The 15,024-nt window shown below is 36.4% G+C and overlaps 1 pseudogene; it reads right to left on the reverse strand.

Moving 5' to 3' along the window:
* Positions 1 to 8,300: 8,300 nt before the first annotated feature.
* Positions 8,301 to 14,548, reverse strand: LOC124248169 (transaldolase-like; annotated as a pseudogene).
* Positions 14,549 to 15,024: the final 476 nt, after the last annotated feature.

The raw sequence follows: 15,024 nt of genomic DNA on the forward strand, positions 1-15,024 counted from the left end.
TGAAGTTAAAAGGGAAGATAAATTTTATAACTAAATATTTATGATCCAAAGAAGAAGATTTTGTGTTGTGTCACTATCTTTGTATATTTGTAATAGAGAAATAAGCATGATTCCACACAACATAGTTAATAAACATGGATTTCTGGCAGCCATTGCTAAACCCAGACTTAGAGATGCCCCTAAAGAGAGAAGGAATTACATGTATAGAAAACTACAGTGAACATTGTTAGAAACCTCTATGGATGGAGAAAACTTAGAGAAGAGCCAAGGGAGTGAAAAATGAAGGAGGAGGAGGACCAAACTCAACTGGAATGGGTTGGAAGAGAACTTCTGGGTTATGTTCTTTCTCTCCTACATTAACTTGTAGGAGCATCTACATATACACTGGTATATCAACACCTACCCTATCAGGACAGTGAATGAATCATGTGGCAGTTTTAAAACATTCCCACAATTGCATCAAAAAGCAGAGCTTAATTCTCCTCTTCTTAAGTACGGTTGAGCTAAGTGACTGACTTCAGACAAATACAGTAGCATGGAAATGATGCTATGTGACTGCAGAATCTAGGTCACAGAAAGTACTGAGGCTTCCTCTATCTGGGATTGCTCACTCTGGACATGTTAATCATCGTGTCATGAAGACAATCAAGCAGCCTATGGATAGGCTCAATTAGCAAGTAACTGAAGCACCTGCTAATAGCCAGTGAGGATCTGAGGCTCCTCCAACAGCCATGTGAGTGCGCCATCTTGGATGCAGACTCTTCAGCTTCTACCAAAATCCTGCACACACCAAATGAGACACCCTGAGCCAAAACACACTTCTAAGGCGCTCCTGGATTTCTGAGCCACAGAAACCCTGAGAAACTAAATGTTTTTTTAAGCTACTAAGTTTTAGGATAATTCGCTACCCAGCAATAAATATTTTCCTTTTCCTTATTGAATTAAGAGCTCACCTTAAATGATACCCATAGGACCAAACCTTATCATTTATGATGTGCAGATATTTTTCCAATGTCTTTTGCTATTTTGACTTTGTTATCTGTTGTCAAAAACGCCTTTAAAAGTTAAATATATTTATATTTGTGTCTTTTATTTAAGAGCTTCTGTGTATCGTCTTGGATAAAATGGAGCAGAAGTCAGTGGAACAGTATAGGGCAGATGAAAAGTAACCGAAGGATAAGGGCCATTTCTTTCAAGTTGTGATTTGGAGTAATTTAATAAAGAGATAGATGTAAAGTTCTTACATTTTTATTAGACTTGGCTAAGGAGTATCTTAAGAAAGGGACTTCTTTTAGAAACTTTCTCAAGCCAATAAAAAAAATGAAGTATATTGACATCATTGGATATTTGCGATGTTTTTTCCTCTTTCCCACTCAAATGAACAATATTGTTCATATAAAAAGTTACCCAAAGTTGCAACTGTAATTTCAAATTATCTTTGGTAAAAGTGTGTCATTTAGACAGGTAAACACAAGGATTCAAGTTATACTATCAGTACATGAAAGAAATAGGAGTCTGACCCAGATGACTTAGACCAAAAAGAACCCACAAGCAAGTCACAATGTTGAGGAAATGTGTCATATAACTCATGTCTCCAGCCACAATTTAATGGTTCACTTTCTCTAATTGCTAGACCCAAGACATTTTCCATTCTTAGTGAAAAGAAAGATACAATAAGTAATCTCTTTCAGAAGAAGATTATCTGAAGCAAACAAATATAACTGAGGAAAGTTCTCATGTGTTTTGGTTTTGATATTTATTTAATTTTTATAAGGGTGGGATATATAAATTCACGTTTTTATTTCAAAATATTGCATGTAATCCTACACTATTTTGCAAATAAATTTGTAAAAAACAAATATCCTTTGTCTGTTACACATCTCATATCCACCTTCCAAAAAAATAAAAGGGAAACATAGATTTCTGTCTTTTGAGACATTATAAGTCCTGAGCTCATTTTTCTGCGTGCCTACACAATTCACAGACTCAGTCAAGAATTCCTACCAGGGTAAATCACATCCCTGCAGGCTTCTTCCTCTGGAACACTCCATTTCTACAACGCTAGGCATTTTTCTTTCTTTGTTATAATTAATTTTCTTTGAAGCTTGAATAGGGGCAAAAAAAATATTTTCTGCTATTATTTTCCAGCATACACAGACCCACTCCTTAAAGGTCATCTGAAAATCACTGGGTAAGAGATTTAGATCAGGCCAGAGTAGCACATGAATAAGTGCCAGAATGAACAAAACCTAAATGTTAGATGGTTGAACTTTGGGGCATCAGATTTTTTTTTAACTGGTTTTTTTAGTTCTAGCACAAAATAATAAATTCTCTTTGCCACAAGTTTACTGATAGAAAGAGATAAAGAAAAAGCAACTGGATATTGTACTACATTTGTCAGCTCAAAATTCTCACACTTGAATTATGTTCATTTTCCTCAGCCACATTATCATCTTTTTTTCATGCTTGAGTGGCAGAATTTGGTTGAGGGTCCTGGGGGCAATTCATGCCCAGGCAAGACAGAGGGCATAGGTCAACACAAAGGAGGGTCTTACCGCTGAAGGAGTTAAGAAAAGTCGTGCCCTTTCTCATGTCAAAAGTATCAGGTCAGTGAGAAGTTCAGAGCAGGCACCAATAATACTTACTTAAATAAATGGAAAGACCAAAGTGGAAAATTAAGTAAATGCAAATACACTTTATAAAATAGTCCTAAATAAATAAGAAAGACAGCGGCAAAACATAAAGATAACATGCTATATGCTTGAGTTCCACAAGGCCTTAGGTAAAAGCAGAGTAATAACCCTCCTAAGCTTCCAAAAGTCATAGACCCCAGACCAACACCAGACCATCATAATACTGGTTATATATTCTTTACAAAGGTGTTTATTATTCTCAAGAACTTTTTCTTACTGGGTGTTCTCTGCTAGGAAAATCATCATCAACATATAGCACCAGCACGGGAAGTTCGTTAAGTCCTGGAAGCTTGGGATTCTTGTAAATAAGATGGGCTTCACTTTGACCTCGAAGATGTTAAATATAAGCCAGCCCCGTGATTTGTTATTCTGTCCTGGTGCTCGAGAAGAGAAACTTGGATAGTAGTGTAGACGTAGATGAACCCATATACCTGAGTTGGTTGCCTGAGGTAGAAAAGTAAAGTCATTTGGTATAAATTGAAAGTTAGTTTCAAAGTGACTTTTTGCAGATATCCTTGTATTCCTTGGATCAAGAGCTTTTAGGAATGAGGCCCTAGGCTCTGTATCAGTCTGCGGGCCGTGGAATTGGAAGATTCCCTGACTCCTCTCATGAGGTTTCAGTAGGTATCTCAAGGTAAGGTTTATCCTATGAAGACGTTGGTATAGGAAGAACTGGCTGGCTCAAGAGATGACTTATCAGACACTCCACCTATCCATTTCTTGAGGAACTTTATCTCAGAGACTTACATTAAAAACCAAAAGATACAGAGGCTGGCCAGGCACAGTGGTTAAGTTCCCATGTTCCACTTTGGCAGCCCAGGGTTCACTGTTTTGGATCCCTGGTGCAGAACTATGCACTGCTTGTCAAGCCATGCTGTGGCAGGCATCCCACATATAAAGTAGAGGAAGATGGGCATGGATGTTAGCTCAGGGCCAGTCTTCTTCAGTAAAAAAGAAGAGGATTGGGGGCAGATGTTAGCTCAGGGCTAATCTTCCTCAAAAGAAAAACCAAAAGACCAAAAGGTACAGATAGAGAAAGAAACAGTATTTGTAATACAGAGTCTGGCTTCAGTTTTTGATGTTTGACTGCACACAGCTTCTAAGCCTCATCCCTCTCTCTTCTGTTCTGCTTGTGTGCTCCCTTCTTTGACACCACTGGAGATTTAAACCATGCAAGCACCTGCCCACAGGTAGAACCCAGCTCCATCCCCTGATGACAATAAAAAACCTAAGTCAGTCTTCTTACCCTGCTCTCTCAAGCTGTCTTTGGACCAGCTTGGAGGCCTGACTTGTTCTCCCTAGAAATCCTCATTATTATATAAGTAATAAACTCTTCATGCTATCTTGATGTGTGTGTGGCATATTCAGTTTCACTATCTGAATGAAATTTTGAGTGAGGGTCCATCTTATCCTGTGGGATGGTCACAGAAATAATGTTGGTAGTAAAGTAGGTTTTCATTAGGGGTATCTTTTCAAATCTAATCAGACAATTGAAGAATTCCGAAAAAGGGTTTATAATTTGTAGGGGATTAAATAAACTCAGCATTTGGAAGAATGGTGAAAAGAAATCAGAGCCCATATCTATTGTGAAACTTGCCTCAACACTGCAATCAGGGAGATGCTCATGTGTAGGTCAAGGGTTCTTGGGGGATATACCATTTCAGAATGGCGGCAAGCCTGTCTATTGCATTTCACTGGAACCGCCAAGATTGTTGACTGCCTACTTTCTGAAGTAACTCCAGAACAACCTGTTGACCCAAAAGAAAGATAATTTTCTTAAGTCTACTGCAACACCGGAGAACATCATCTTGACAGTCGTATATATATGAGTAATCTGCATAAAGTTATAATAAATATAAGTGATATTGCTGGATAGTAACAGAGATAGATATGTATGAAGATGCCTGAAAATACATAATGTTGGAACAAAATTGTTATTAACAAATAATATTTATTTCTTTTAATTTTCTCTTACTAGTGGAATCTTGTATGGTCTCTAATGTCTTATTTATAAATTTGTATTTCTTAATGAACTATGTTTTTCTCTTTTACATTTTTTTTCTAGATATCAGTTAGCAAGAGTTAAGTTCAAAACACATTATTCTTTTTTGTCCAGCTTTAATGAGATATGATTGGCAAATTAAAAATTGTATATATTTAAGGTGTCCAATGCGATGTTTTGATATAAGTATACCTTGTATAATGAATACCACAATCAAGCTAATTAACATGCCCATTCTTACTGAATTCTAAAATACTCCTTCTTACTTGATGTGTATGAACCAGTCTATATATCCACATCCTTAGAAATACTTAGTGCCACTCAGCTTTTGAACTTTTGCCAGTTCAACAAGAGTGAAATAATATCTCAGTATTGAATTTCTTTCTATTTTTTCCCTGAATATTGATGATTTTGAGTATCTCATCATATGGTGTTTAGTGTTTTGAGTTTCTTCTCTACGTTTTCTTTTCTTATTTTTTGACCATTTTTCTTACATTCATTTTTTTGACAATGGAAATAGATTAATGATGAGGTTCATCGTGAAATAAAACAAATAAATTGTGAAACGCTAAATTGAAGGATATTATGATTTAATGATATTCTCACATATTATGGAAAGTTAGAAAATGTCTTGTAAGATGGAAGTGCTTCTCTGTTTTCCTCTCAAAAAGAGATTCTAACCTTTAAATGGCAACATTTCAGCTGTCAAAATATACGCTGAGATGTTGGTGCCCTATTACCCAGAATGAAAATAATTGCCATTGGCTCAAGAGCACCAGCAGGAAGTGTGGGTCGCCCTTCGAGCACCTTTGACATCCTACAGGCACGTAAGAGGCAGAAAGTCCACATGGATCTTAAATGTAAAAATGACTATATTATTGATGTTTCTTTTAAAAGAAAGAAAAGAACTTTAAAAGTACATTTATAAAACAAGTTTTGAAAACTTTTAAGCAATATCTTCCTTTGTTATTTTTCTCTCAATAAAAAGATATTAGCATTTTCATGTTCAATTTGTTTAAAATAATAAATCCACAGGCTAATATTTTAGAAGTCATATATGCAACATACAGAAAGAAGTAAACTTTACCTTTAAAGGTTATGGACATATATTTGAATCTTATTAACATGACTGATTAATTGATTAGCATAACTATTTTTATATTCTCTGTGAGTTTATCAGATAATACATGAGTAAAGGTCTACAAACACTTTTAATAATTCATACCCTACTTACGCAACAATAAATCAATGAATTAACTGACTCGATTATGTAGAATTAACCAGGTCAGTGGTTTTAAAACACTAATGTTAACTCATTTTTTTCTGCCAGTAATAATAATTTTGCTGTCATTAGATGGTTCAGCCTTTTAAGCATAAAGAATGAGTAGTTTTGTTTGCAAGACTTCTTACAAGTTTCAAATTATACCTGATTTTCAAGAGGATTCTTAAATTTTAAGGGTTATAATTTAATTTTAGTGATCTTTTGTAAAATTTAAAAATCTGGTAAATATAAATGCACAAAGACCTGGAGTATGTTTTTCATATGATTGTGTACTTATCCTCCATTTGAACACAAATTTATTTTCATAAACTATGAGTTGTCAGAAGCAGTTTGTACAAGTTTGTATTTCTGGCACTCAGGATAATTCCTAAAAATAGTAGATGTTAAATAAATAGTTGTTGCTCTAATGGAAAACAGTAAAGGCATATGGGAAAATGTTTAGCTTTATCTATGATGTGATTGCATATTAAAATTTAAAAAAAAAAGAATTGTATCTTTTCACCTGTCAGCTCCCAGTCAAGGTAAAACTGACTCAGAACTAACGATTGCACTATGAATTCAAGTCATCATTTCAGGAGTTGCATTTTGCTTTATTGGTGAGGAATATTCATCAATTGGTTCCAGAGGGAGCCCAGCCTCATGACAGAGATGCAGTAAAACCCTGGTTCAGAAGTCACTGGACTGAAGTTTAGGGCAGGAAAGAAAGATGATGATGCAGCATAGAAAATAGCTGAGGAGTTTATTTTCTTCCCATCTATTCTCATTTAAGACTCAGATATTAAACATGGCAGGACATGACTTTGGAAAGCCCAGTGATCAATATACATCCAGGAGTGTAGATTCCAAGAATAATGGGAGAGGAAACTGATCTGATTTCCATCTAAGCTTTTGTTTCTCTTTTGTTTTAATCAGAGAAGCTGACCTGTATAAGTTCTTTAGGCAAATACTGAGAAGAGACTATGGCAAGGTAAATTCTTACGTGACTCTTTTAAAATTGCCAGTCCCTGAAATCTGTGGCTTGCAAAGATTTAAAGGGGTGGGATTCTAATGAACTTGCATGGAAAGTCCAGTGTATTTTGAGCAGAAATAAAATTACTATACCAAATCCTGTGTCCTGGGATTAAATGTTGGCTTAGAACTGGGTGGTCTCCACTCAGGCACAGTGTCAATGGTGCACAACCAATGTCTTAAACAAAATTACCAAAAGAAAAGGCGTAATGTAAACTGGTGATTCTACATTAAGGAAAGGAGTCAAGGCTCCGAGAAGAATTACAAGTTTGAGCAGAGAAAATAGTTGCTACAGAAAACGTATTCCAACCGTGTCACGTAGCAGAATCCTCGTACTGAGAATAACAATGGTTCAACATGGAAGAGCACCAAAGCATGGAATATTCTGGTCTGACCTTGGTGCTGAGGATTGGGATTGTTCTCCCTCAAATGACTATAGCCATCTGTGCAGGGGACATGAAATTGTGAGGTACCAGTGCAGAGTAAACTGGCATTGACTGTTAGGCAGTAGATAGTGACATCCCGACAGTGAAGACATCCTGTGGTAAGAAGGTCACAAATATAGTGCAGAGACCTCAGAATATTTTGATTGCAAATAACAGAAACTGATTTCACCTATCAAAGAACAAAAAAACATATTTGAGGGGGCCAGCCCTGTGGCTCAGTGGTTAAGTTCACACGCTCCACTTTGGCGGTCTGGGGTTTGCTGGTTCAGATCCTGGGCGTGGACCTACGCACAGCTCATCAACCATGCTGTGGTGGCATCCCACATAGAAGAACTAGAATGACCTACAAGTAGGATACACAGCTATGTACTAGGGCTTTGGGGAGGAAAAAAATTAATATATTTGAAAAATACTAGACTTCTCACAAATTATAAGAAATTGTTGAGTTACTGAGACTCAAGAATGGAAGGAATAAGGAATGCTCAAGGAAATTCAGTAGCAGTGTTACTGATGTTTATTCTAAAGTATTAGAGGACATCATTTTCTTATGTCACGTTATATTTTATCTAACAACATAGAATTTAGTAGTACTACAGTTATGCATATCAAGACACAATGAAAATTTACATCTATCCATGAATTGATTTTATGAATACATATAAGCTGAAATCTTATTTAGTTTTCAGATTTTTAAATAAATTTTATTCTATAACAAATTTATTGATATACTCCACATACCATAAAATGCATTCTTTTAAAATGTAGAATTTAGTGGATTTTGGTGCAGAATTCTGCAACTATGACCAAGAGAGGACGCTGGGGAGCCTCCAATTGTTTGGGTCCAGCTCCCAGGTCAACTGATATTCAGGTCATCTTGATGTGCTCCTCCAACATGTGCTGCCAGAGGAATGCCTTTTGTCCAGGAAGATCTTCTCCACCTCAGTGGCCTGGGCTGTCTTGGCTAGAGCACAAGTGTCGGTTTGGTCCTGTCCTTGAGCATCTCTGCCTGAATAGCTCTCATATGAGCTTGGGGGAGATACTGAGCAAGTTGAAGCTCACCAGCACTTTGATCTTGCAGGTGTGTGGGAGGAGGCATCCACGGCCATGGTCTTGTAGCCAAATTTCTTGTGGTAATTGTAGATTTTGGTGACACTCTTCACTCTGTGGTCCTCCAGGGACTCATACAACTTCTTGTCTGTGTTTGTCATATGCCAACCAAGGATGTGCTGCACAAAGGGGGAGATGAGCATCACTGTGGCCTGGGCACAGAACATGGCCTAGGACAAGGAGAAGTGCAGCATCAGGATGCAGAGGACACTGTGCTGCTCTTCAAGCTCCTTTCCAGCCTCAATTCCTTGCCACATTGACAACAGCTTTACAAGAATCGAGTCTGCTGATTCAAGCTTCTTTATAAAGCTCCTTAAGATTCCTGTCTCTGGCCACCACCACTGCATCCTTATCAAAGGAGAGTCTTGCAATCTAGAATCTTCCTCAGTATTTTTGCTACAAACAACACAAAAAGCATATTAATAGCTTTTTAAATCTATTTGTCTTGTGACCCGCACAGCTTCTTGAGGTAGACTATGGTCTCCTCCATCAACTCTTGTTAGATGTGCATCTGCTTGGTGGCCAGGATCAGGGATAACTTTGTAGTGGTATCTTGCAACTTACATTCTGTGATAGGTTGGAAGTCACCTGTGTGGGCCACCACCATGGTGAAATAGCTGAGCTGGTTGGTCTATCTTCTGGTTGTTCACCTAGGAGCCTATGTGGGGTGGTCCGGGAGGTGCAGGGGGTGAGAACAATTGGTAACTGGGATTTTTATAGGGATTGAATTTGTAGATAAATTTTGGTAATATCGCTATTTTAACAATATTAGGTCTTCCAACCCATGAACATGGGATGTCTTTCAATTCATTTAATACATCCTTTAAAGTTTTTTTCAGCAATGTTTTATAGTGTTCAATGTACAAGCCTTACAATTCTTTAAATTATTTCTAATTATCTTATTTGTATTGCTTTTATAAATGGAATTATTTTCTTAATTCCATTCCTTTATATTGTTTATTCCTGCCATATAGATATATAATTTGTTTTTTGTATTGATCTTGTGTCTTGCAACTTTGTTCCATTTGATATTTTAGTACTCATAGATTTGGGGCAATGCCTCTTTAGACTTTTCTATATATAATGTTACATCATCTGCAAACAGATACAGTTTTACTTCTTACCCCTCCGAAATTTCACTTTCCTTTTAGTTTTCTAATTGCCCTGGCTAGACATGCAGTACATGTTGAATAGAAGGGGTGAAAACTATATCTTTGCCTTGTTTCTGATTTTAGGTGGAAAGGATTCAGTATTTTACCATTAAGTATGATGTTAATCGTGGTTTTTTTGTAGATGCCTTTTATTGAGGAAGTTCACTTCTATTTCTATTGTGTTGAATGATTTTATCAAGATGGAGTGGTATATTTTGTCAAATGCTTTTTCTGTGTTTTTGTAGGACAGTAATGTGGGTTTTTGGAGGAGTGGGATTTTTTTTGTTTTTCGTTTGTTTGCTTTTTTTTCGAGGAAGATTAGCCCTGAGCTAACATCTACCGCCAATCCTCCTCTTTTGCTGAGGAAGACTGGCCCTGAGCTAACATCCACGTCCATCTTCCTCTACTTTGCATGTGGGACACTTACCAGAGCATGGTTTGCCAAGTGGTGCCATGTCCGAACCCAGGATCCAAACCGGCGAACCCCGGGCCGCCGAAGCAGAATGTGCAAACTTAACTGCTGCGGCCCCAATAATGTGGGTTTTTTAACCCATTTTACTATTGATATGGTATGTTACTTTAATTACTATTGGATATTAATCAACCTTGCATACCTGAGCGAAATCCCACTTGGTCCTTGTGTATAATCCATTTTTATTTCTATTTTCTTGGATCTGGTTTTCTAGAATTTTCTTCAGGATTTTTACATGTATATACATAAGATACAACAGTTTATATTTTTCTTGAGACTTTTGCTGCTTTTGGTTGGATATTGTGGTAATACTGGCCTCATCTATCATGTTGGGAGTGTCCTCCTTCTAGTTGTTAGAATTTGTCAAGAGTTAGAATTAGTTTGTCTTGAAACGTTTGGCAGAATTCACAAATGAAGTCATTAGGGACTAGGTTATTCTTCATGGAAAAATTTTTATTTTGAATCTAATTTCTTTTGTTCTAGGTCTATTCACATTTTCTATTGTTTTTGAGTCAGTTTTAGAAGTTTCTATCTTTATGGAGTTTGTCCATTTCGCTAGTTATTGAATCTGTGGCATAGGGTTGGTAATAGCATCCATTATAATTCTTTTTTCTTTTACTTTTGTAAGGTCGGTAGTGATGCTCTTTTATGTATGAAATATTTTTTGAATATCCTGGGGGTTTTTTTGATCATTCTAACTAGAGTTTTGCAACATTCTTGATCTGTGCAAATAAACAACTTTTGGTTTAACTGATTTTCTCTATATGCCATTCTTATGCCATTATTATAGTGCTTTGATTACTGTGGCTTCGAGTCAGTTCAGAAGTCAGTAAGTATGAATCCTTCCAATTAGTCCTTTATTAGGTTGAGTAATTCTCCTTGTTTTCCTAGTTTTCTGAATGTTTTTATCATAAAAAATTGTTGAATTTTTTCACATATCTTTTCTGCCTCAGGTGAGATGATTATTCCTCACCTTTGTTTTACTAATGTAGTGCATTACAATATAAGTCAATTGTTTTCTTATATACCCACAAAGAGCAAGTGTAACTTGAAACAAACAAACAAAAATAACATTTCTATGAGCATCCCCAAAATGAAATACATAGGTAGAAATCTTAACAAAATATGTACAAGATTTATTAGAAAAACTATAAAACCCTGATGAATGAAAGCAAAGGAGAACTAAATAAATGGAGAGATATTTCAAGTTCATTGATAAGATTTCACATTGTCAAGATATTAGTCCTTCCCAACTTGATTTTCATACATTCAATGCAATCCAATCAGAATTCAAGCAAGCTATTTTGTGAATATCAGCAAACTGATTCTACAGTTTATATGGAGACACAAAAAATATGCAGAATAACCAACACACTATTGAAAGAAAAAGAAAAAATTTGGAGGACTGACACTACCCGACTTCGAGACCTACTATAGAGCGACAGTAATCAACACAGTGTGGTATCGGTGAAAGAACAGACAAACAGTCAATGGACAGTATAGGGAGACCAGAAATAGATCCACACAAATATAGTCCACAGACCTTTGACAAAGGAGCAAAGGTAATACAGGGTAGCAAATACAGTCCTTTCAACCAATGGCGCTAGATCAAATGGACATCCAACTGCAAAAGAAAAAAAAAAAATAGAATCTAGACACAGACCATGCACCCTTCACAAAAGTTAACTCAAAGTTAATCACAGATCTAAATGTAAAATGCAAAGCTATAAAACTGATAGAGATAACACAGGAGAAAAACCTAGATGATCTTGTTTTTTGTTGGTTTTTTTTTGGTGAGGAAGATTCTCCCTGAGCTAACATCTATGCCAATCTTCCTCTATTTTGTATGTGGGACACTACCACGGCATGGCTGGTTGGGCATGTGTAGGTCTGTGCTCGGGATCGGAACCCTCAAACCCCAGGCTGCCAAAGCGGAGTGTGAAAATTTAGCTACTACACCACTGGACCAACCCCTGTGATCTTGTTTTTTGACAATGACTTTTCAGATATAACATCAAAGTCATAATCCATGAAAGAAAGAACCAGTAAGCTGGACTTCACTAAAATTAAAAAATATCTAGGGCCAGCCAGGTGGTATAGTGGTTAAGCTTGCATGCTCTGCTTCGGCTGCCTGGGGTCTGTGGATTCAGATCCTGGGCATTGGCCTACACACTGCTTGCCAAGTCTTGCCGTGGCTTCATCCTATATACAAAAAATAGAGGAAGATTGGCATAGATTTTAGCTCAGGGACAATATTTCTCAAGCAAAAAGAGGAAGATTGCCAAGAGATGTCAGCTCAGGGTCAATTTTCCTCAACAACAACAAAAAATCTCTCAAAATAAAAAATTCAAAAGCTTCTGCTCTGCCAAATAGATTGACAAGACAGAAAATAAGCCAAAGACTGGGAGAACATACTTACAAAAGACGTACCTGATTAAGAAGTGTTACCCAAAATATACAAAGACCTCTCAAAATTCGACAATAAGAAAACAAGCAATCCAATTAAAATGTGGGCACAAGATCTGAATAGAGAGCTCACTAAAGAAGATAAACAGACTGCAAATAAGCATGTGAAAAGATGCTGCAATCGTAAGTTATCAGGGAAATACAAATTAAAACAACAAGGAGATACCAGTACACATCTAATAGAATGACCAAAATCCAGAACGCTGGCAACACCCAATGCTGGCAAGGATGTGGCGCAGCAGGAACTCTCACTCATTACTGGTGGGAATGCTAAATGGGAAAATCACTTTGGGAGACAGATTGGAGTTTTCTTACAAAATGAAACACACTCTTACCATAAAAGCCAGCCATCACACACTTTGGCATTTACTGAAAGGACTTGAAAATTTAGGTCCACACAAAAACCTATGTATAGTGTTTATAGCAGCTTTATTTGTAATTGTCCACACTTGGAAGCAAGTAATATGTCCTTCAGTAGTTAAATGGATAAATAAACTGTGGTATATCCAGACTATGAAATATTATTCAGCGCTAAAAATATGAGCTATCATGCCATGAAAAAACATTGAGGAAACCTAGATGCATTTTAGTAAGTGGAAGAAGGTAACTGTTTCTTTAAGAACTTTTATGTTGATTGCTTTATTCAAATAAATCAATCTTAAAAGTATACATTCTTATTATTCCAGTTTTACAGATGAAAAACATGAGGCTTGTAGAATAATGACAAAGACATCCCACCAGATCCTACTCTGAGTAATTTTGGCCCCTGGATGTCTACCTGAGCAGTTCAATTTCAGAACCTGTGCATTTACTTTCTATAGGATGCTGCTGGTTTTTTTCCCTGAAATTTGTTGCATTCCAAACTTCTTATAACTAAATGAGAGGAAAAATAATAACTGCTATTTGAAAAAAAGTTCCCGTGTAAGAAATGTCACCTACTACAATATCCTTCTCTACATGATAAGAAGTAATGATTTATGCTTCCCATGACATTTAGCTCATTATCCAATAAAACAGAACAATAATAAGCATTGCTTTAGGCAAAGAATGTTCTTTTTCTTTATGTTGATAATAGCATTAAACATGATATTTCCAGCATCATTACTCACCTGAGGTTCTTCTTGAGCTTGTATTTTTGAAGACTCTATTTCTAAATTTTAGTATATGCCAATTGTGAGAACAGCTTTTAGATATTTTATAATATATTTTAAAAATATATTATAAAAGCACATCTTATGTTGAAGAAATTTGGGCATCAATTACGGGAAAATTCTATATGTTCACATTATATTGAAAATTGTTACTTTTCATACATAGAGTCAAAAATATATTTTGCGTGTAGGTTAAAAAAGACCATTTTAGACTTAGAAAACTTGAGATTTAGTATTCATGTCAACATTAACTTTTGGGTGACCTTGGGCAATTCGCTTACATTTTTCAGCCTCAGTTTCTCATTTGTTTAAGATAATCTATGAGTACACATTATTTTATGTGTTCTAATAATTAGAATAATATACTGATATATACACTAATAATTAACATATTTTAGAGCATATCATCTGAACCTTTTGTGTGCATTACTTTATTTAATCACCATAAACAGCTGAGAGAATCAGTTTTCTAAGATCATAAATAACCTTCCTAATCTTGAATTGCCTAAGACTTGGAAATGCCTATCATGCTAGAAAAGGATCTGGCGTTCTCTAAAGCTCAAGGGAAATCAGCTGTAGTTTAAAGCTTAAAGTGGTTATTCCCAGCCAATGGCAAGGATTGGACAACTTCAAGGCTTGGCTCCCATTACTCCTCCAACATTCGATCATACCAAGGGGTCAAGCTGGTGTGCCGAGGAATTTCGGAGTGGATAGTTTTGCCTGTAGTGAGCCTTGCCATAAAGCTGCAATTGCAAGTCTTGTATCCCCATCCGACAGTTGTGTCTGCGGAGGGTCTGTTCAATCAACTACCATGGTAGGATCGGCTGGTACCCAGGGGTAAGAGGTAGTGCTTCCCTAATCATGTGAGTTACATTTCCGTCAATCCGAGAGTCAGTGCTCTAATTCCAGAACAGGAGACCACAGAGAACAAGATTACTTAGTTTTTATTAACAATTTTAGAAAAAGTAACCAAGAGTAACCATGGAAGGAACAGACACTTCTGAGGGAGCTATGAATCTATTTCCTGATAAAATTTTGTACCAAAAGAATGGAAACATGGAGTTCCCTCCCTTGTCACAACTGGATGATTTGTTCCATCATTCTGATGTCTTAACACTAAAAATAGAACAGTGGAAGACAGCACAGATCAACTGTAAGAGGAGAATAAGAAGAAACCCCAAATTTTACTCCTTCCTTCTGTGATTAGAATAACGGCAGTGTAATCAGAGCTTGCTAGTTGAACACT

Source organism: Equus quagga, chromosome 12 (genome assembly GCF_021613505.1).
Source record: "Equus quagga isolate Etosha38 chromosome 12, UCLA_HA_Equagga_1.0, whole genome shotgun sequence".
NCBI classification, from domain to species: domain Eukaryota; kingdom Metazoa; phylum Chordata; class Mammalia; order Perissodactyla; family Equidae; genus Equus; species Equus quagga.